The sequence below is a fragment of the Diceros bicornis genome, chromosome 3 (assembly GCF_020826845.1).
Source record: "Diceros bicornis minor isolate mBicDic1 chromosome 3, mDicBic1.mat.cur, whole genome shotgun sequence".
Lineage (NCBI taxonomy): Eukaryota > Metazoa > Chordata > Mammalia > Perissodactyla > Rhinocerotidae > Diceros > Diceros bicornis.
Window position 1 is genome coordinate 21,998,325 of NC_080742.1, and position 24,913 is coordinate 22,023,237.

A 24,913-nucleotide genomic window follows, 5' to 3' on the forward strand; every position below is an offset into this window, starting at 1 on the left:
CTACTAAGTACCAGGGATAAAGAGAGAAAAATCTAGTTTAACAGGGAAGACAGTCAACAGATAGAAAATGGTAAAGATCTAATAGAGGGGAAGCACCTGTGTTATTAGACAAAGCGGGACAAGTTAAGGTCATAGAACCTTTACTAATTAACTGCAAAGTACTAACCAAGATGTATTATAAGATACAAGATACACATTCACCTTTCTTTTGCTCTTGCTTAATTTATCATTCATATTCCCATCCCTATACCTCACCAAGTTGTTCATTATTTTTCTCTTTAAATTAGTCCAAAAAAGTTTAATGACGGCACCAGAGTTTGCACGGATGTGGCTCTTGCTTAGTAGAAATATGCCATATTGTTAGATGCATTGGCGGGTAGGAAGAGTTGTTCCCTCAGCATGTCACATGTCAATGTAATGATGGCCACTTCAACTGTGTGGGTATGAAGTTAGTACAGAAATAAAATGATCTAGTTAAGTTGTGTTGTCTTGTTGATGCTCATGGTCATCACAAGCAATTAAGTTATAAAATATACTCAAGGTAAGTGCATCTGATAAAAAGTGGAATGAAATGTGAATAGAAAAAACTGCTACCTTTTAAGTAATGGTACGTTTGCAGCATTACATCATAGCCACATAATTATGTAATGGGTAGAGAATATCAATCAAACCCCTCTATATATCACATCTAAAATTTGCTCAGCAATAAAATTTTTATTCTTATCAATACAATATCTCTGAGGCTTATAATGAAATTTGGCAATATTTAACTATGAATATTGGCTAGAGCTATCACTTCATATCACAAGTGGATATGGCAGAACTCACACGACATTTTATAATCTAAATTTTTCTTTAATGATTGTGAGATTGTTCATTTTATAAGCTATGCAAACGTTGAGATTCTGTAACTTTTTGGAATCGTACTAATAACAGCACTGTTTCTAGTTAGGCTCCCTTATACGAGTGCCAAAAATGGGGTATTTTTTAAAAAAGGCTGATTTTCTTATATTATGCTTTTACATACAAAATATATATCTTACTATATAATTCCACATATATGTTTGCTTCCATTATCAGATAAACAGTAAATCATACTGCAATGTACTTTGGGCTTTGCTATTAAGAAAAACACAGTTTAAAATCATTGAGCTGAGTCACCTTTCTTCCTTTCCTAGTATATAATATCTTTATTTTTATTCATTATTTTGTCTTTATTTTCCTCTCCAATATTTTCAGTGTTTCATAATTTACTTTGCAGAGTATCTTTTTTCCAAGATGATATGCCAGGCCCGGCTAGCCCATAGAAAGCAGGTTTGCACATACTTAGGAAGTTCAGTCCATTATGGGCTTAACCATGTGACTGAAATGGTTCCCTCATGTGCATTAGCAGAACAGGCATCTTTTTTTCTTATTTTCTCATCCATATGTTTCTACTCTACTTGGGTGAAGAGGCTTGGAGCAGGGCAAGCATGCTGTTCTCTGTGAACCTGTATTTAGAACTCCTGTTAAGAAAAGAAAATGTGACCTCACCATGGACACTAGTACACATTGGAATTTTTTCAACTATTAACTACATAGCAGCTTAGTGATTGTAGAGGAAAGAGTCCCTAAGGCATTTTGAACTGAGACTCCCAAATTGGACTGATTCTCTATTCTAAATGAAAAGATGTGACCCATTTCAAGATACATGGGTAACAGTATATTAAAATGAAATTATTCTCATCTCAGTTTATGTGAGGCATTAAGACCAGAGATTGTACATTCCAAAATGAGACAACTATGCAGAATTGTCAAATGTTGGTGGTTGAAAACTTATTAGACAACTCTTAAACCTTTACCCACCTCTAGGGTATCAAATGTTCAGGAGTTGAAGTATTGAAATGAGGAGTATTGAAAAGGATTTTTAAAGAAAACTGTAGGTGTGCTGTGAGCCCCAGACTCTCGTCTCTACCTCACTAAAAGAGTTGTGACAATGGCTTCAATGGAACCACTAGGAGAGTTTGACATGTATTCAACCAAGTTAGGAATATGATGTCCGACATCCGACTGAGAAATTTAGAGTGAGATGTAGGCTCATTAAAAGCTCTTGGACCAGCTAGAGCATGCATGATGAAGGTCACTGCTTACTTTGCCAAAGTGGGTTTAGTGTAGCATGAGGAGAAAATCCTGATAAAATTGTATTGAAGTAAGATGGATTAGTGAGAAAGTATAGGCAGTGAGTATAGACAAGTTTTTTGGATGAGATTCTCTATAAGGGGTGTAGAGAAATGAGGCAGGGAAGATGGGCTGGTGGGAAACGGCTTTTTATTTTTTAAGATGTGATCTCTTATGGTATATTTACGTTTTTATAGGAATGATCCAGTAGGAAAAAATATAATGATTCAGGAGAGAGAGCGTGTGTGATTGCGGGAACAAAACCTTTGATATGCTAGAGGAGATGGGATACAGTGCACGAGCAGAGTGAATGGCTTTTGATAACTGCAGGGAGAATCCATCCTTTGTAGGCGGGAAGGCAGAGCTCATACGATCAAGTCCGAAATCTGAAGTCAACTAGAAGACCTCAAATTATTTTGCCTTTATCGTTAGCCTTATGTATCCTATTCTTTCTTTCATTGTCTTCTCTGCAAAAATGCCAACTTCTTTCAGTTTCTTCTACAGTCCCTCGTTTTTCTCTCATCTCAAAGTCTGCACACACTTTATTCCCACTACCTCATCTGGAACACCTCTCCCCTACTTTTATTACTCTGGTCAGCTAATTCTAATTTGTGTTTTAAGACTAGGCTTAAATATCACTTTCTTATCCTTCAACTGGATAAACAAGTTCTCATTTTGCAAATACAGAGTATTATTCTACAACATTATCTCACCTACGGTTGTTTGTTTGCCTTTCTTGCTTCATTGTGAGCTCCATGTGGATTGTGGTTAGGTCTTTCTTTTGACACTGCTACATCCCATAATAGTTGACATATAATAGATACTTAACGAATTTGCTGACGACCAATCATCTTCCATGGTCAATCTAAGGGAAATTCAACCCTTAGTTCATAATCAAGTCTTTAAATCTAGAAATCTCTATGAAATGTGTATTTAATATAAGCAAAGCTATTACAATGATGTCCATTAACACGAAATTTAAGGTGAGCTTGGCAGAGAGCAGAGCAAGGCAGGAATGAAACAAAGGGTAAATATGCTCAATGAGGACAGAGGTTATTGATAACCTCTTAGCACTGGCTAAGGTTTGGCACAAAATTGACTTAATGGAAGGAATAAAGTCACTTTCTTCTCCAAGGAAAAATACAAATTTCCCCACACTCTGTTTTCAATTCAGTCAAAATAACACTGGTCTTTTCTTTCTCGTTAACTTGATCATGCTTCAGATTTATGCTCAATTTAGAGAACGTGATTACTCTTAAATATGGTTTGGCAATAGCATTTTCCATCTTGCTCCTATTAATGGAGTATCTGCTTTATATTATTTTTTTTCCAAATTTGTTTTTAGAAGTTGAATGCCAACCAATTTTCCAATGTAAATATTAAGTTTTTGTTTTCCTTCTGTATTTCTGACATAGCTACCTTTTTCAAATTGTCCTTGAGGAATCTTTAAGTGTTCAATCCCATATTTTGTGCCTATGATAAATATTTAGTGAGAACTTATTACATAACAGGCATTGTTCTTGGTACAGAGGAGTATGCAGGGCGTTTATTGCCTACACAGTGACACAAATAGATCTAGAATTAGTTATAAAATACAATGGAGGGCGATTAGAACGATTGGAAGATTGTACATGGTGTGCCTTTGGAGCAGAGATGAAAGAATAATAAATTGTCTCCAGAGAACTGAATAGGGTCATAGAGAACTTTTGAATGGGGCCTGCACTGAGAGTGGTAACTCAACAGAGCGTTCAAGCAGAAAGGCATGATTACCAGCACAGAGGTATCAAAGTGCATTTGGATAAGTGACTTCTCTGGTGTGACAAGAGCACCGTGTGCATAAATGAGCAAGAGTAGGGACATTAGGCAGGACAGGAAGCTACAGCCAAAGTGCACAGGACATCGAGTGGCTTTCTAAAACTTAAAACTTTACAATGTATCAAATTACACGTGATACAATGTAACTCAAATTTAGATTTTGAAATATAACTAATTTGAAGAATTGGTTGAAAAATTGGGAAAGAAAGAGCCGGGTTAGATGGCCATAGTCTAGGAAAGAGAGAAAGAGGGCTGAACTTCTGAGAGAAGAAACTCACCTTCATTTACTGAGCTGGTACTAGGGGTCTGGCCATTAGGCGGATGCTTTATAGGGCATCTGAGTCAACTTGCAACACTCTTACGAAGTGGGCGGTTCTACAGAGAAGAGAAAGTAATAAGAAGAAAAGCAATATTTATGTGTTTATTTTCTAAAGGCTCTTCATGTTTTAGTTCATTTAATCCTCCCAGCAACCCAAAAAGAGACCCAGAGAGGGTCAATAACTTGCACAAAGTTACATGGTTTGTAAGTGGGAGAACCAGGAGGCAAATCAAAGAGCATAGCTCCAGGACCCCTCCTTTTAAACCTATGATTTTCCACCTGATAAAGAGAAACTTAACATATTGGGCATAAGACTATGGTGTTTTGTGGGTTACCAGTGAACACGCTGGGTCATTGAGGATGATGGCAGGAGAAGGAACAGAGAAAGAAATTGTGACCCAGGAACAGAGTTCCCTTAAAATGTTTTTTATTTTTGTTATGAATTTGAAAAATAAAATTATATAACAATTTCTAGCTTTATGATTTATCCTTCCACTATGTAGCACAGTGTAATGGTTAGGAGTACGGAGAGAGAATTCCTGGATTGAGTTCTGGCTTTGCCAATTACCAGCTGTGTGACTTTCAGGATGTTATTTAACTGCTCTGTGCCTGTTTCCTTGTCTGTAATATAGGGATATCAACTATTGCCTATTCAATATACTGAAGATTAAGTGAGTTAATATTCGTAAAGCACTTAGAACAGTGCCTTGATCGTACTATAATTAGCATTATACAAATGTTTGTTATATAAAATGAAAATAAAATATCAACTAAAATCTCAATTATAGCAATCATTTCCATTAAATAATCCTAATTTAGAGCAAAAGAATAAAAATTCTCTATTTATGTACAGCCTTCACTAACGCATAATCTGTCAGGGGTGGTGGTGATTGTGTATTTATGTCTTAGTAAGGACGGGGCAGCCAAACACAGATAAATTCTCTGTTTTCTGATTCTGTTTTTTTGAAGACTTTTCCTCTTCCCCAGAGGACCTAGGACTGCTCTTCCTGTTTGCCTAAGAGTTTTAACAAAAGTAAACATCATATTAGGAATGCCTAATTTTGTACACGTTCACAGGCATCTGAGGAATTTTTGCAAATATCTTACATAGAATGAATCTGAACTGCTCATCGTTACTGGATTGAACTTTGAGACTTTGTTATAGATATATAAGTATGACTTTTTTTCCTTGCACTATACTGCATAGAGTCAGAGACTGCTTTGCTAAAAATGGAAACTAGTAATGCTCATTTTATAAAATTCTTGAGCTTATCCCAGTTTCACCATGTTTGGAGAAATAACCATATACATGAAATAGCCTGATGGGATTTGAGTGTAATTTTTGTTCCAAAGTGTTTGTCTTTAGACTTTGATTCAACCCAATAAGCTTCATAATCTCTAAGGTTTTTAGAGCTAATATCTAAATAATCAGGTTTCATGGTGGATGCTTCCATTATATTTGAATGGTATATTTTTAGACTCTATTGCCTAAATTAGTACAAATGCAGTGGGTCAAGTATGATGCAATCCTTGTTCTGTGTAGAATGCTAGTGCAATTCATTGAAGCAGTCTGTATGCTTATTTTTAAATTATTTGGAATGGTCTACGATATATAGATTTTTTTTTCCTTCTCGATGCATTTCCCTTACAGTAGAGAGTTGCTTTGGATTGGTAAATGCATCAGGAAAGAAAACCTCGGGTGAGTGTAATGAAGTGCTAAAGCAGCTTACCAGTGGTCCCAAAAGGGTAAGAAAAAGGGAATTAAGACATCCTCTGGGGATACTTGAGAAGCAGCCTCCTCACAAGCTGGAGAGAATTGCTTACCTACCCGTCTTATTTTTTCATATTAGTTTCAGGTATCATGACTCTGTCGAACATAAGCTGTTTATGTTTAGCAATTTCCAATTTCCTCTCCTTGCATAAAAAATTCTATCTTCGGTCACCTAGAGGTTAACAAATATTCCTTATAACTTTTCTTTAGTAAACAGGATAGCGTGTGGGGCAGAGAACAGATGACAGTTTTAAAACAACCAAAAGATGAGGTACCACTCTTGACTGCAGTCACCCTTTAAAACTGAGTCTTAGTGGAATTGTTGCATTGTCTACTGTTTAACTGAAAATATGTATAGTGAAGTAGATAATTTTCCTACATATAATCAGATAAAATTTTGCTTAAAATATTATTAATTTTTGATATACATTTGTTTAAAATATTCTGCTGTGAGAAATGCAACATCTTCCTAGGACAGCTTTAAAATTTTTCCTGCCAAATCCAGTTTTAAAAGTTGTAGACTTTGGTTGAGACTGATGCGTTCTGATTTTTATCCTTTAAGCAATGGAGACTATTGGTAATTCTGAAGTAAAATACTAAAAGATTTTATTTTCACTGGTGTGGAACATTTGAGGGCTGTAATTAGCATATGCAGATTTGAAAGGATAAAATATTAAATACAAAGAATTTATACTCTCCAGGCTTTACCCTTCTAAGGCAGATGGATCCCAAAGAAGACCCCTGATTAGTAAGGTAGACTGAGGGTGGAGCTGCAAACAGCAGAAGCTGAGAGAGAGCCAAACTATCTTACGTAAGAAAGAAACGGTCAGGGAAAATACAGATACAGATGAAAATGAGAACTCAGCCCAAGATGATGTTGGAAATGCTCCAAGAGGGGTTAAGTCTGCAAGCAGGATAAGAGTATAGAAGAAACGTAGTGAGTGCTTTGCAGAGTGGGATGTTGGACAAAAAGAGAGTTTTAAAAAGGATTTTAAAGAAGTTTTGTTTTATACATTCTGTAACCCTCTCTTCTGTCCTATGAAATCTTCAGAATCTTCTTTCTCTTTTAATGATGTTATTTTTAAAATTTTATTTACTTGTCATAAGACTGTAAATGTTTTTCCTCATTTGTTTATAAAGGTATTATTTATAAACAATAAAATTTACCACTTTTAAGTGTGGGGGGAGAAGATGGTGGTGAACAAATGCCTGACTCTTTGCGTCCAATCAGGATGACTCTGAAGGGCCACACCAGCTCTAGAGCTCCCCATGGGGCCAATTAAAGTATGGTAACTGAATTGCAGTTCAAGTTTTTTCCCTACCCAATTCTGCTTTCTTCACAGCCTCACAGGAGTGGTCCAGTGTGTGCTCCCAGTAAAGCTCCTATACACAAATCACTACAGCATTTTGTTTCCAGGAAACCTGGCATAAGAGAGTTGGAGTTGGGAATGGTCCTAGGAGGCAGACTCTAAAGTGAGACTTGAAGGCTTGACTCACCTGCCAGCCAGATGATCATGAAGACCCCATCTCTGATGACCAGTGGAGTACCGATAGCCCTTGGTATTCTCTAGTGAGGCAATTGTGAAGACTCTGTCTGGTGGTAAATGGGAACAGACACCGTTGAGAGGAATGTCAGGCCTGGTAGAGTATCTCTAGTGCTTGAGAGGCATAGGGGAAAGGAGTAATTTTAAGAACTATGAAATTGGATGGTTGTTGCTGGGAGCTATCGATGCATTGGAGAAAGAAATAAAAGGCTGGAGATGAATGATCACCAATTTAAGGTGAAATGTGAAGGTCAGAGTGTTTCTTTGGCTTCCCATAAAGAGATTCCCATTGCTTGCAGATAGAGGGCAGAAAAAAATGCAGATCAGGCCCAGAACTTAATCATAAGGGTAGGACAGCTCTGGAGAAGTTTGAATTCTGCACCCAGGCAAGTTTGCTACACCAAGATTAGGCACGGGTTGGGATGAAATGGAGTCTTGAGAGCTGAGATAGGGACATCTTAGTTTATGAGTTTGAGGTCTCTGAAACTCCAGATCTCCCTGAGCCCTTTGAACCTGTAGGAGTAGCCCAATCTCTTAGTTAAATGTTAGTATCCCTACTTGCCCCTTGCTTACAGGCAACACAGAGGCCTCTGCCTCGCGAGACATTAGGCTCTGCCTTACAGAATGCACTTTTCATTTCTTGGCGAGGGCCCTCTTTCTGGCTTGTGGACAGTTGCCTTCTTGCCATATCCTCACATGGCAGAGAGAGGAACCTCTGGCTTCTTTTCCTCTTCTTATAAAGGCACTAACCCCATTATGAGGGCTGTACCCTCATGACCTCATCTAAACCTAATTATATCTCAAAGGCCCTACTTCCTGTTAACATCACATTAGGAGTTAAAGGCTTCAACATATAAATTAGGGGGGACACAAACATTCAGTCCATAACAGTTTCCAAAGACTCAAACAGGTGTGTATGCTGTAATGGCTATACTAGGTAAGGCTGAAAATTCCATCAGCCAACTATGTTCAGTGGGAGGGCCTAAGGACACTCCATTTATCAAAGCAGAAAGGAGCATATTAGTGAGAATGAGTCAGTATCGTTGCGAAGCTCCGTAGTGGTTGTCCTCTATAGGCTAGGCTCATCATAGAAAATGCTGATTCAGAACAGAGGTCCCTGAAAGTAATAAGGATTCTGAAATAATAGAGTCCAGCTGGTGGCACTTAACCATCAGAATTCAGGTGGGAGCAATTACCATAATGAGTAGCAAGGTCTGAGTGACAGCCTGTGATCCTGACCCATAGAGAGCTATTGAAAAAACAGAGCGCAATGTTCTGAGGCCCAAGATAGTAGGGAAGACAACAGGAATATTGCTTAATATATACAATAAAAAAAAATTGAAGATGGATGATGAAGAGGCTGAGGGCAGCCTCCCCAATAAAAAGTCACATTCTCAGGCCCAGTTTCCAGATGTGAACCAGTTCTATGACTAGAATCCACTGACTGAAGGGGAGACACCAAGTCCCCACAAGGAAGGACTCCACACGACGGAAAGACTGTACAGCCTGTACGGTAGTGATACCCTCCGTGCTTTGCTAACGAATCTCATGGCCGTCTACTTGGGAACTATGTATTGGGGAAGAGGAATAGGGATTTTGGACCTAGCACACAGGGTCTGAATTGATACTAATGACCCACATCCCAAAATGTCACCATAGTGCCACTGTTAAACAGCTGTGTGAGGATGTGGTAACCAACGAAGTCTTGGCCAAGATCTGGCTTACAATGTGTCCACTATGTCCACAGACTCCCAAGTGTTTTTACCCCTGGCTGCTGCATTGCCCTGAGGCTCTGGACAAATAGAGTGAAGGGTGGTCTTCTGAAAGTACAGCTGCAAGGCCAGCTTAGAGAAGATATCCTGCAACATTCTCCATGAGGAGACAGTGCACGCCCTAAATTAATGAATATTATTTTGTACCCAAATGGTAGGATGCACGGGTACTGGAACCAAGGGATAGTAGTACTGTTGTTCCCAGGCAGTTGGGAAGTTTATGCTCCGTATTCCCTCAAATTTAGGCTCTGTGGGCCTATACTAACTGGAGATGATTTTGCCTCCCCTCCTGGGAGGGGAGGGGGCATTCGGCAATGTCTGTAGGCATTTTTGGTTGTCACAACCGGAGGATGCTACTGGTAACTGGCGGTTAGAGGCCAGGGATGCTATTAAATCTCCTGCAATGTACCAGAAAGTCCCCTACACAAAGAATTACCCAGCCCAAAATGTCAATAGCACCAAGGTTGAGGAACTCTGATCTAGACTTCCTGGTTCCTAGAGAGGAAAATTCTCCCACCAGGGAACAGAGTAAGAGTTCCTTTGAACCTTAAGCTATAGTTGCCACCCAATCACTTCAGGATCCCATGCCAAAAGTAAAGCATACAAACAAAGGGAACAATACTCTGGCTGGTGTAAGTGCCCCTGATCATCAGGAAGAGGCTACTGCTAGATCTCAGGACAGGGAAGTTTATCTTCAGACAGGTGATCTAGGCAGCATCTCTTGGTACTCCCCTGTCCAACTTTGATGACAAATGAAAAAATATAGCTGCCATGGCCTGATAAGGACATGGTGACCAGGGGCTTAGGTCTCAGTCACTTCACCAGGTATGCCACATAGAGCAGCAGAGGTACTGTCCCTGGGCATGGGGAATCTAAAGGAAGGAGACGAGTTTTTAGATCAGCTGCGCAACGGAGATCATTGTCAGTTCCACTAACCTTCAACTCGTGAATGTTCCCAGGAAATGAGATAAATCAGAATCCTGAGAAAGTTGTTCCCAGACAAGTTGAGATTACAAGAAGAAGCAAGTGGATCTGAGTGGATGGTGGTAATCCTTTGATGCGCTATCCATACAAGTCCAACGTACTTAATCTCCCAAAGTCTCCATGGGACTTTGGCTGCTGACGTCTCAAAGCTGCACCAATCCCAGGAATTGCCCGCTTGCATTAATGCAGGGGTGGATGTACAAAGCCTGGCACCCTTGCCTCCCCTCCAGACTACTCTTGAGGTAAACTGTGGTGCAGCTAAGGTCACTTTGGCAACTGCATTGCAACTCAACTTCTCCCTTTGCCCAATCCTGCTTCCCTCGCATCATAGAAATGATTTTCTCTGCATGAAAATCTCCATCTCAGAGTCCATTTGAAGAACCCAGTCTAAGTCAGAATCAATTAAAAGATTCTGCAAATTAAGATGAGGAAACATTGCCCTGAAAATGCACACATAAGAAGTATATCTAAAAATAATTTACTAGATGAAATGAAAATTTTAAAATCTTTTTTTCATTGTCAATAAAATAAGAAAGCATAGACTCAATATCCAATGTCACAATAAGCTGAACAAAGCAAAGATGATTGAAATAAGAAAAGAATGCAGGGCCGGCCCTGTGGCTTAGCGGTTAAGTGTGCGCGCTCCACTGCTGGCGGCCCGGGTTCGGATCCCGGGCACGCACGGACGCACCGCTTCTCCGGCCATGCTGAGGCCGCGTCCCACATACAGCAACTAGAGGGATGTGCAGCAATGACATACAACTATCTAGTGGGGCTTTGGGGGAAAAAAATAAATAAATAAAATTATTAAAAAAAAAAAGAAAGGAATGCAAATAAACTAAATAGCAATAGCAGACTTGGCAATACCATTAACAATACTGAAAGCAAAATTCAACTGCTTTATACCTAATTGGTGCTAGTGATAATGTCAAAAGCTTTGGAAGAAAATAAAGATAAAAGAAGAAGAGATAAAAGTTATATGAGAAAATATTAAAGATGCATGGGCAAAATATGGACACCAAAATACAAACCAGAAGTAATTACAAAGAGAAACCACAAATTTTAAAATTATTTATGAAAAACTGGGATTAGAGGTTAGTGAAAGGAGTTTCAAACAAAAAAGAAAATGGGGCCCCAGAGATAAGAAGCATGTCACAGGATGTGCAAATAAATCAACTGAGAGAAGCTTAGAGAACGAAGGGGGACATGGCGTAAGATGAAATTGAAGAATTATCCAAGGGCTAGAATCTAGATTGCCACGTAAGCTCAGTTAACTTGTTTAAAGTTTGAGAGCAAGAGGAGCTACCAAAGTCTACGGAGAGGGGACAAATATGAGCAGATTTTCCTTTAGAAAGATTTGTCTGGCTATACAGCTATTGTGTGATCTAAATTTTTTCCATTTTATTGAGGAATATTTTAAACATGTACAAAAGTAGAAAGAATACTACAGTGAGACCTCACATATCCTTCACGCAGCTTCAGTAGTTATCGATGCGTGCATAGCCAATCTAGTTTCATTTCTACTTCCACTGCACAACCTTCCATATTATTTTTAGATAAGTTCCACTTAATGTTAGCAAGGATGAAGTAAAAGATACATTTCTATATGTTCTTAGTAAAATTATACATTGGTGCAACATTTCTTTAATTTTGTTTGACTATATAGAAACAGCCTTAAAATAATTGTTTAAATATTTCCTCTGTTAGAACATATTCTAAGGAAATCAAAAATGTGACAAATATTTATGCATAAAGGTGTTCATTACACTACAAAATTTATAGGATATTTGGAAAATATCATACACAACTTAAATTCTCAACATTAGGGATACGTTAAACAAATTGGAGGCCCTCTACATGATGGACTATTAAAAGTTTTCATTTATATTAAGGAACATTGTGCTTGATGAGGTTAGTCTCCCTGGGAATACTGCCTCAGACTGAAGCCTGATCTTAAATGCCACGGGAACACTGCAATGGGTAGGAGTGGGGAAAAGTGCTTTCAGATAGTCTTCTGGCATCACAGCATCCATGTGCTTCTTGCTCTGAGAAATATCCTATTTTGGATTGAGGGGACAGCTGAGAGAAAGGGTGTTTCCTGATCGAGCACTGCATCCCCAAGCAGGCTTCTACTTTAAGAGTCTGATTCTCAAGAGTACTTAATTCGATGAGCTTCCTCCAAGGCTTAAGAGGAAATTAGAAGTTAGAAAAATTAATTAGAAGTTGGACTTTGACTTACCCTGTTGAGTTCTTTCCATTGTGTCTCATGGTTTCTGGTTTATAACTTTGCTACTCATTGGAATTAATAGAGGAATTAAAAAAGAATCATATTTCTGTGGAGATTCTGACTTAATAAGTGAGGTAGAGAGCCCAAGAATCTGGGTTTTAAGCCAGCCCCCTAGTTTGTTTCTATTCAAAGCATGGTCCTTGGACAGGCAGCATCGACATCACTGGGGAGCTTTAAAAATGAGCATCTCAGGCCCCATCCTAAACCTTCTGAATCAGAATCTGCATTTTAGTAAGATTCCCAGGTATTTTGTACACACATTAAAATTGAGAAGCACTGGTCTATGGAGTCTAATAAACATCCAAGTTTGTTAATCTGATGATGGAAGGTCAGAGAAGCCCTGAGAGGAAGACCTTATTTTTGGTTGTGATTTGGTTTCAAGTGCCTCAAATGTATTTGGTCTATTCACTGTTTATTAGGATAACCCATGCGTAATTAAAGTTGGGGAACTGTTTACCAATGAAAAAAGTCTTAGCCCTGTAAAGAACCTATGTCACAACCACAGAAGCCATAACTATCATAAACAATTCTTCTCTATAGAATATTTATCACTATGTATAATATGGAATGCATCAAGATATCCACAGAACTACTTCAGTGAACTAAAGTGCAGAAGCTAAATTACAACACTAACAAAACCTACCAGGACATAACTCAGAGCAACATGTTTTAGCTTTGCTATATCTGGCAGTAGGAGCAGCAACAAAATCAAGCTAGTTGGAGGTTCTTTATACCACCCAAATGTACAAAGGTCAAGAAGCCAAGAGCAACAGACTTCGAGTTTTCAGCAATAAATTCCTGTATGGCTACTCAGGTTTATACACTATTAAAAGGAGTATTTGTCATGCATCCCCAAATAGTACCAACACAATAAGCCCCATTTACTGTTACAAAAAACAATAAGCAATAGAGACAGTGTGATGGAATCAATTTTTAAATTCATTTCAATAGGAGCATGTTATTGCATGATCAAATCCTGGCATCTATTAGGAGAATAATTAGCACAATCAGTCCAGATCTGATAACAACATCACAAAATCTGACAAATCACAGCTGGAATCCTCCTGGAAGAATGAGGTGAGAGGTGGAGTATCAAATTGTTTAAGGTTTTGTTCACACCATGAAAGGGTTTAAAGATATATGTCAGCTGATCTGGAAGTAAATCTTAATCTTTTTGTATCTCAGGCCGGGTTCTTATATTCAAGTTTCTTAATTACTGGTGTCATTTAATTTATTTACACAGAGATAACTTAATGTTGATTTGTTCTCTACCTCACACTAAGAAATAAACATTTCCCTAAGGGCAGAAGATGTAAGCGAGCTGTGTGGCCCATTCTCTTATTGTTTTATGAGAACAAATTTACTTTAAGCTTCTAAAGAAGCTGCTTTCTTGTTTGGCGGGGTTTGCAGCCATTACTGAGAGAACTGTGAGAGGATGAAGGGGCCATTATGACAGCAATTTGGCAGAAGATGAGGAACAGAGAGACATGGAAACTATTTTTCAAGAAATTATTCCACACTCTAGAAGAAGAGACAAATAGATAAACAGCAGTGCTGGTCGAGGATGGTGTTAGTACCACTTGCATACACCACCTATTTTTACACATCTGTTAATCACCAGCAAGAAAGAGGCTGTCAATAAATAAGTACTATAGCAAACAACATGTCTGCTTGATAAGAAATAGTAACATCAACATCTAACAGTTGAATGGGAAATTGACAGTTATGGTAACAAAATAGTTTCATGTTATTTAAAGATAAAGTTTAACTTTTGAGAAGTTATGCTAGTTTTTTAATAGGAAAATAAATTAGGGTAGCACACACGATCATGGATTTAATGCAGGGATAATAACTTCTAGTCAGAAATTAATGCTGGGGTTTTTTATTACTGTAGAGTTTCTGTAGCTTCAGGTGGCTTCCTCTGACTTGTTAATTACACCAAATTGCCACAGCCTACAGGAGAGCTTGGATGTATTTATTAAAACAACCCCCCCAAATATATTTCTAGTCAGATAATCTCTGCTGCCTTCAAATAATAACGGTACCATATACGTACAGACACACATACATATATTTACACGTACGTACAGATATCCATGTATACATATGTTCTGCAGCATATATTTGCCCAAGAAAATACTTAGGAGAACATAGGACAAATATTAAGCTACTGCAGTGGTTTTCAATCTCGGATGTACGTTGAGATCACCTGGGAGCTTTAAAAATTATTTATGCCTGAGCCCTATCCATCCCAGAGATGCTGATTCACTGGTCAGGAGTGCAGCCCAGGCTTTGGTATTTTCAGAGCTTCCCAGGTAATTCAAATATGCATGTAAAAAATTAGCAGCTGTTGAGCGAATATGTTCACAAAGTGTTTTGATTTTACTTCCTTTGAACAAACACACCAGCCAGCTTTCTCTGTTTCTCTGAGTTTGTATCCTGCTTCCAAAACAAGAGCTACTGACCCCTTCATGAAGGCTTTTTTTCCTCTAGGACTGTCTTGATTGTAGTTTGGGTGGGGAAATGGGGGATAAAAAACGCCATAGAATGTAGGTGCACAAGTGACAGGGACTTTATCTTGGTCGTCACTGCACAAACAGTATCTCCAGGTGCCTACACATATTAGCCACTCAATAAATATTGAACGAATGAATGTTACTGTTACAGTTACTTTGACTACAATCTTGTCTCCCAAGAATCTCTATTTTTGGCTGAGAGTTATGGAATTATCTGCTCTCTATTCTTAGTGCGTCTTTTGCTATGTGTCCCAGTCTCTGTCATTGTAACTGGAGAAGAGATTTTTGAGGTGGCTGCATTACTGAAAATTTTCTCCCATGTCACTGAGAAAAGCTCTAAATACAGTGGGCTGGGTCTCTGTTCCATGACTTACTGCTTGAGGATGGGACAACTGGTCCAACAGAGACGATTAAATTCCTCTAATTTTTTATTTCTATTTATTTGGTAGTGGAAATTGTATTGGGCAATAATGTCTCTTAAATGTGGAGAGTGTCTGGTTTTCAGAGTTTTTGGTTGCAAACAAGAGATGAAAGAAGGTGGCGTGTGAAAATATAGCTGGATTATGCCATGCGAATGATTCAAATAGAGCTCCTAAATTGCCTACAGCCACTAAGTAGTCTGTACCGGCACCACCTCCTTGGTCTCGGGGTCTTCCAACCCTTTGGAAGTTCCACAGTACTCAGCACCAGTGTCACCACCAATTAAAAGAAGACAACAACAACAAAAATTAACAGATGAACTATCTTTGAATTTTTAGGTTAATCCCTAAGAGTCAAAGTCCTAGATGTGACTTAATTACATATATATTTTGAGAAAGAGCATATATATTTAATGTTTTAAATACCTGCTGAGTTGACTCTAACTCACAGTGTCAATCATGTTTTATCAGTGCAGTAATTCTCAGTCTATTTTAACCATTACGTGCGCTGCATGGTCAGATCATGTCTCAATTGACTCCAACCTTTCAACATCTTATCACCACACTCAAAATATAATCTAAAATCCTTTCTGTGTCCTACAAGATCCTACAGTCAGACGCCTGACCACTTCTCGTCTGTACTTTCTGCCACATTTCCCCTTGCTCAGGTAGTGTTAATTCTATCAGGTCACCTACTATTCCTTAATCATACCAATCAGAGTCTGTTCTCAGGGTTTTTGCACTTGCTGTTTACACTTTCTGGAACTTTGTTCCCTTAAATAGCCAAATGGCTTACTTAAGTCCCTTCTCAAAGGTAACCTTATCATAGAGCCCTTCTCTCCCCGTGTGTGTAAATTAGTACTCATATCTATCACTCTCTACGCCCTTACTTACCTTGACTTATTTTTCTTTGCTCACTTGTAACAATCGGACATCTTACATATTCACTATCAACTCCTGCCTCAACACAGACGCATAAGTACCGACGCATACCCACACACACTCACAGCAATGTAAACTCTAAGGATTTTTTTCACTGTGGTATCCCATGTACTTATAAAATTACTAATTTATAGTATGTACTCAATAAATATTGATTGAATGCACAGGCAATATGGCAATAGAAGATCACAAGAGATGATTATTTTAAGATGTAATACTTAGGAGCTTTTGGTATCCATGTTTCTTGACATTCCAAATCCTTTAGTTTTGCAGTTGAAGAACCTGATGGTTAGATCAATGAATTTTGTACACTTGGCAAACTGAATGCCAGGTAGGTTTCCAGAAATGTTTTAATCTAGATGGTAAATCATTTTGATGTACATGTAATGCACTTATTTGGAAAAATTACATAAAAATATATAAATAATTGACCTTCATCTCTAGCATTTGTGATACTTTACTTGTAAATTATGGTGTAAGTTCATAAAAGATGAGGGAAATTTTCAATTACATTTAGTATCTTATTTGCATTGTCAGAATAAGTGACAAGTTAACATACATACTGAAATATTTACATAGGAAAAAAATCATGTTATGTGCTGAGAAAATTTATGTTGCAAAACTTGACCAAGAGTTAATGAATGAAAGACTTGAAGAACTGGGAGATATAAACAGATTTCAGATAAATGCCTGACTTTCAGGTAGCTTAAAATCTATTTGGGGAGATAATACATACATAGGCAAAGGAAATTACAGTGCAAGGTAGAAAGTGACAAATTAATGGTAGAGAAAGCAAGTTCAACTCTGATCAGAGAAGACAGCCTGCAATCAGAAAAGACTCCATAGAGGAGGTAGGGTAGTGTCTATGTTGGCAATGAAATATAAACATTTTCCTAAATTACCCAAAAAGAAAGCCAACTTAAGAAATTAATAACATGTTAACCAAAGCTAAAAGAGATAGAAAAAAGATCGAATAATACGAACAAAGCTCTCTAACCCAGCCAGGATCATATGTAAAACTCCTGGTGATTAATTGACTACTACAAAAGACATAAAAGTTCCTATTTACTCTAGACATAAAAAGTTACTGTTTGCACAGCTTCTTCTCTTTTGAAGAGAAACACATACTTTTAATGTTTTAAATGCCTGCTGAGTTGACTATAACTCACAGGTATAAACTATGTTTATCTTTCTAATGACCCCCGAAAAGTGATGACATATCAGAATAATGTGAACACACAGCCCTTTTCATGCTCACAATAGTGAATGGGTCTGAGCAATTTGCATTCCAGATAAAACCAAAAAGGAAACTAATCAAAAGCTGTATGGATCAGTGACATCAATGTGACTGATCAAATTCAAATTTAATCCTTGTTATTCAAAGAATCTGAAAGTCCATTAATGTCAGGCTATATTACGTTGCTATCTTTTTATTAAAATCCCTAACGATTATATTAATAAGATAGTTCTCTTTAGGAACTGCCTTATTATATTTCCACTCCAATCTATTTGCTATACTATTTCTACACTATATTGTCGTTTTCACCTGTCTAGAAGTATTTTTTCTCTCTCTCTTTCCTCCTGTCTGCTCCAGCCTTCTCTCAGCCCCATCCACACACACACACACACACACACACACACACACACACACACACCCTGATACATCACAGCAACAGATGAGCAAATAAAATTATTTACTTTTCCTTACAATAGGAATTAGCCTAAGGTAAGTCTCAGGTACTCATTAATCAGCAAGAATCACTTTAGATATTGAACATAATGCTTCTCATGGAAATATGAACAAGCAAACAGGAAATCATCAGATGAAGTAGTCTCTGCTCAGTTCCTTTCAAGTTACAAAAAGTTTTGTCTACAACGGACTCCAAATGAATGATTTTTATACTACAGTCATGCAATTTTTTTCTCTTGTTCTCCCCTTACTATCTCATATATAATTTTTAACAAATCTGCCTGATATTCCAAACCACAGAAGATTAAGGACGACAAACAAGTAGGGGCAGGAGAGAGTAAAAGTCTAACAAAGCACAGGAGATTAAAGCAGATTGAAAATTCTCAACTACAAGAGAAGAAGAGGTTCCAGCTCAAGATGACGACTAGGAAGATCCTGAACTCACCTCTTCCCAGGACACACCGAGCTTCATGTAGAACAATATCCTCTGAAAAAAACCCTCAAGGCTGACTGAGCAACCACTGCAAATCAGGCAAATGAGAAGAAAACCACGTGGAAGCCAGTAGCAGATGCTGCGACACAATCTCACCATAAACCTCAGCCCCAGAGCGGTGTCCCACAGACAGGAGGGAACTCAAAACCCAGAGCTTCTTCCTGAGGAGCAAAGGGTTTGAATCCCATATCAGGCACCCCCACTCTTAAGATCTGCACCTGAGAGAGGAGCCCCCAAAACATCTAACTTTGACAACCATGGATGGGGCTCACATCCATGAGACCCATAAGGCCATAGTGAGCTCAGAAACACTTCTTAAAGGGGTTGTGCCCATGGCTCACCAGCCCCAGGGCCCAGCGCAGAGGCAGCGGATCTCTACCAGATTTTAAGTGAAAGAGGCTGATCGTGGAGTCTCTGAGGGCCAGGCATCGAATTTAACACACACATCTGGAAGCCTGCTGGAAGACTCTCCAGGGCTGGAGACTGGCAGGCACCTTCTTCCTGCTCTCCCTCTGCCTTGCTCTAGCCCCAGGGTGCCATCTTTTTTTCCTATTGGGAGCCATCTCCCCCATCACTCGTGGGTGCCTTTTTTTATTTTTAAATTTTATTTATTTATGTTTTAAATTCTAGGCCTTTCTTTCTTTCTTCTTCTCCCCCACCCCCTGCAGGCACCATTTTTTTTCCTGAGGGTCCCATTCCCCCCCACCGCAGCCCCCTGTGGGCACCTTTTTAAATGTTTTTTTAAAATCTAGGCCTTTTGTCTCTTCTTACCTTCCCACGGACACCTTTTTCTTCTTCTTCTTTTTTTTTAATTCTAGGGCTGTTTTTTCTTTTCTTCCCATGGGTGCCATCTTCGCCCTCTCCCTCTGCCACGCTCCAGTGCACCAGTATCTCCCAGAAGAGAGCTTTTATACATGTCTAGTGCCTGGTTTTTGCAGCTGCCGCCCAGGGGACACCCCTTGATGGCCTGGCTCTGGAGGCCAGGGGAGCTTGTGTTCTGGGTCCCACGGGACTGTAACAATCAGACAGACAGTTCTTGGCAGACTGCCAGCCCCAGGGAACCGCATAGAGAGCAGACTGAAACACACCCCGGATCTCGCTGTGAAAGAGGCCTATTTGCTTGCCCAGGAGCTTCGGCCTGAGGGGCAGGCTCCTGGTTTGGTGCACACCTAGGGGCCTGGCAGCTGCTCTCAGGGAATGGAGGCTGCTGGATGACATCTTTGTACTCCCTCTGCCTCACTCCGGCTGGCTGGTATCTCCCAGAAAGGAGCTTATACCCTTGTCTGGCACCCCAATTTTTGTGGCTCAAGCCATAGCCAGAGGCGTGACCTGGCTCTGGTGGTAAAATTTCAGATTTGGGAGAGCACTGTAAAGGCCTTACATGAACTCCAGTTAAGGCATTTAGATGTTACAAAGTTATAACATTTAATGTGTTAGGACATCTTGTTCTGGAGTTTCCAAACGGTCTTCCCCATTTTCTCAAAGATGTTTCAGAAGCTTCCACTGGAAGCAAAGGTAGGTGAGAGTGGCATTGAATGAGGAACTCTTTGGACCCCAAATCTTGCTTCAACCAGAAGAAACTAATTCTATTACTACCAAAATTGGGCTATCCTGTTGAATTTCATTTAAAGAAAGGATTTATGTCAAATATGAACCTCTAAAAAGCATATGCCAATGTGGAACTAAGAGTATAAGATACTAGTGGGGAAAATACCTGTGAAGGATAAAGGTGAGAAGGAGCAAGAATAGATGGAATGTGATATCTGAATCCTCAGAGAAGCAGAAGCCAAGATGGAATTAAAAATATCAGGATTTTATAGCAGAAGTGCCCATGTGAAAGAATATGGGCAAGTGGCTGGAGAAGGCTGAGAGAGCTGTTAGACCATGATGCAAGTCCTATTCTAAGGGAAGGAGAGACAGAAGGTTGAATCGAAGCATCTTAGACAGCTGTGCGATCTTAAGAAAGGGTCAGTAAGGTCTTTGGGGAGTTTGCAAGCTAAAGTTGGCCTTCAGAGGAATCCTATGTCTACCAGGAATGGGCCTGCCTTAACATCCCTCAGTCATTGGTGGAGAGCACCCCAAGGAAAGCATAGCTTCCTTGCAAACTTGACAATGGGTGTCAGAGCACAGCAGATGGAGCTCTTCCTCAACTCATCTCCCTGCAGTTTGGAGGTCTGTGAAGTACATTCTCATGGCTGCCACATGGGTGAGCTCCAGACCGCAGTGTTGATCTGATACCTCTGAAGAAAGAGAGGGAAGGGAAAAGGATTGAGTGGTAAGAGCCTTGAATGACAGTGCAGCTCTGAGAAACTCGTGCTAACCTGATGGAGAGACTGAGCAAAGATTACCCGATAGAGGAAATTACCCTCATTAGGCACAAATGACACAGTTCTTATACTCCCACTGTTCCCGGTCATTGGGAGTACCCCAGGGAGAAAGTGGCCTTTGCATAAACACCACTGTCAGATTCTAAAGGTGCGGCAGCTGGGGTCTGTCAGCTACCTACATTCCTTGAAGAAAGTTCTCTCTTGAAGAAAGATCTGGGTGTTGCACCTTCATAGCTGCCACAGAATTTCATGGGCAAAAATTGTTTTAAAATAATGTATCTAGGAAATTCCTTATTTTACAGATTATGAATTTAATAACTAAAGGAAATGACTTTCCAAGGTCACTTAGTTAGTTGTTTTACAGCCAAGACTGAAACTAAAATATCTTTATCCTCTAGCCAGAATTATTTCTACCATACTTCCATGCATTTTCAATATTCAGTTCCACAACATGGCAAATCATGTTTCTCTCTTTTACTCTTACTGCTAAAGCCTTCAAATAATTACAGGATGAAGAGAAATCACAATTTGGCTTGCACCCTAACTTAATCTTTCTTTACAGATTTTGAAATTGTTAATGAAATTCTCAATCAGACAGGACCTTAAGATCAGTAGGTAAGGATGGTGGGTTCTTTTTTTGGTTTGGTTTGTTTTTTTTTGTTCTTTAGCAAACTTATGTTGATTTTCAAGTGAACAGATAAAGCCGTAGTTGGAATTAGATTGTGTGACTTGGTCTGAACAGAGAGTAACTGTACAGGATAGTCCAACTTGTCTAATCAAGAGAGCATCAAAGGAAACTGCTCACTTCTTCGGATGTGCTTATTTTCACATATTTGAACAGATTTCTGTTGAAAAATTTCTTGTTATCTGGTAACAACAAGGAATCATAAAAATCACACATCTCCAGTCCGTTAACTAGTAGGTACTTTTTGAGCCCTGCTTCTGGAATTCGAAATCACAATTTTGTGAAAATACTTTGCAGTATCTTCTTTTTTCTTTTTAACATTCAATACAAATAAATACAAAGAATGTTGAACTTTAAAGCAAATAAAGCAAATTCAAGAAATGAAATTAAAAAGGTGAATTTTGGTGCTATTTTGGTAATATTGAGTCTCTCTATGAAGTTATAAAACTAGGATCTTGGTCCATATTTTCAAGTTTCCCCTTAATTTTTTTCAGTTGTTGAACAGTATAAATGCTGTTGGCTTATTAAGTTGGCTTTCTTTTTATCTGTTCTAGGGTAATGTTTATAATTTATTGCCAAAATATAAAATATCCTAGCTCCTCTATGAGGGCTTTTCTGACTACATGCTTAGTGATGCCTTCTCCTTGCTGTCTTCAGAAGAAAATAGAATGAAAGAAGTCAGCAACATAAAGTAAAACTGAAATTAGCTGTATCAAAACAGCCAATTTTATAAGAAGATATGTATAATATTTTTTCTGGTGTCAGAGTTTTGACTTACCAGTCTATATCATCAGTAAGTATTACCAAAATACTGGGGGCTGTGCCACACATTATGGTTTTACAGAGGAAATTTAAGAGTCTCTTTTGGCTTAATCACCAGGATCTTTGATCTAAAGTGAGCTTAGTGATCATCCAATCCAATTTCTTCCCTGTGTATCCCTCTAGAAAATAGCCAATAAATTAGCAACTGCTTGCGTCAGAAACAACTTTAATTGTGAGAGCACATCTTCATTGTATAGGCTATGCCCATCTCATCCACTAGTTTAGTTCACTCTCTGAGAAGCAGCTCAAAATTGTTTCAATCCCTTTTTTCCACATGGTAACATTTTAATATTAAAGACAATTCTCATGCCTCTTGTCCTTATGTCTTAGCCACACAATTTTAGCTAAATGTAGATTAATACAACTTTTTTTAAAAAGTAAATATTCTGCTGCTGTGGCTTTAAATGTAGCCTGGATTTCATTAAGAGCCTTGCCTAAAGGAAACACATTTGGGAGAGTGGATAGGAGTTTTTATTTCCTCGACTGCTTTAAAAAATAAGATTCTTGATGAGAATCAAAGGAGAAGGAGGAGTTTAGCTTCTTCAAGTCCTTTAGACTCCAGAGTGAAATCTCTGGGGAAATTGTGGAAGAAAAGACAGAGAAGGATGAGCTTTAAAAATAACGGAATCTGATAATTAGATTTAATTGGGTCACCTCCTTACCATCATCATAATCTCCTCTCGTTTAGTGTTATTACACATACCAGGTGAAATGATGAGAACATCTTTGTAGTGAACAAAATGAAAGTCTCTAAAAAAGTGAGAAATTTAAATAATAGAACAAGTTCTTATTGTAGCTATTTTGAAAATTAGTTACATTTTTGCATGTATGCATCCTAGTTTCCATTATGAAAAAATTAGAATGCTAATTTTAGATAGTGGTGGATTATCACTAGAGAATGGTGAAGGAGATTTTATAATTCTAAGCAGAAGGTAAAACTAAAACTAGGATTTACCTTTTGAATCTAAATGTTTTAATTATTTTAAATAATAAGATAGAGTCAATGTCTACAGAAATTAAATTTACACTAGCATACATGAAATCTTCTTAAACCCTAGATTCACTTTCAGCCATGTTCTAATAATATCCCTTTACAAATTGACTATTAAAAATTAGCTTCTGGGAAGCTGAATATATTTGGTTCCAGTTACATTGAAACTTAAGGTGAAATTAGAAACATCATTTGTGAATGTCTTTATGCACAAAGGGACAATATGGTATTTTGCCAAAGCATATACTGTACAAATTGCTCTAGATTTTGATTTTTTTGTTGTATGTTACCTTTTTGTAATATTACTTTGAACTAGTTTTTTGTGATGATATTACTATTTAGCAGACACATAACAAAAGTGAAAGATTTACTATGTTATTCTAGATGTATCACGGTTGTATACAAATTTTACAAATCTCACCAGAACAGCAAAAAAAAAAAAAAAAAGAAAAAGAAAGAAATGCTTAGACAAAGCAAAATTATTTCCTATATTATTTCTCTAGCTTCCTACTCTATGAACACAAAATTATTCTGTAAAAATAATAAAATTTATGCAAAATAAATTGAAAAGCTTACTAAGCTGGAGATTGAAAATTTCTAATACTTCTATAGCAATGTCATGACATTTCCTATTTTTATTTTGCTAGATTTCTTCTTCTTCATTTCTTCTGGAAATAACATCCAGACTTATATGGGGAATCTGCCTCCTCTATCCATATGGCTCTAACAGGAGACCCAATCACAGAAGTCTTTTCTGAACTTAAAAGTGAGAATTTGACTCAGGTTGGACCAGTAAAAGTACCTTATCCTTCAAGCCACAGTTATTGGCACAGGGATCTGATAAAATCTTGAGGTTTTATACAGAAACATTGGGAATGTTCCCTACAGAATGGCTACCTGGACTTGGATAAGTGTGGATCTATCAAGGCTATGTACTCCAAGGGAGTGAAGTAAGTCTGTCTGCAGAAGCAGGGGGAATGAGGCCAACACACAGGGAGAAGTGTAGGAGAGGGACAGATGAAGGGGAACCTGAGGACACCATTTAAACTTGGGATTCCTTGATAAAAATAAATCCCTTTTTTCTTTTGCTTAGTCTAGGTTGACTTGATTTTTCCATTTTGCAACTAACAAAGTCCTCACTAATATAAGTCAATGGAGTAACAGCCTGCAAAAGAAGAGCAATGCATGGTAACTTATTCTATCCTTGATGAAACTTTTAAGAATTTTATTACAACTATTTTTCTAACTTCAATGATAGAAATAGAGCTTCTTATTCATCTAAGGATCTGCAGCATACTCAAATATTTGTAGGCATTATTAGGAAAGTAAAGGTTTAAAAGTTCTATAATTATTATTTCAATTTCACCTTCATTTTTACC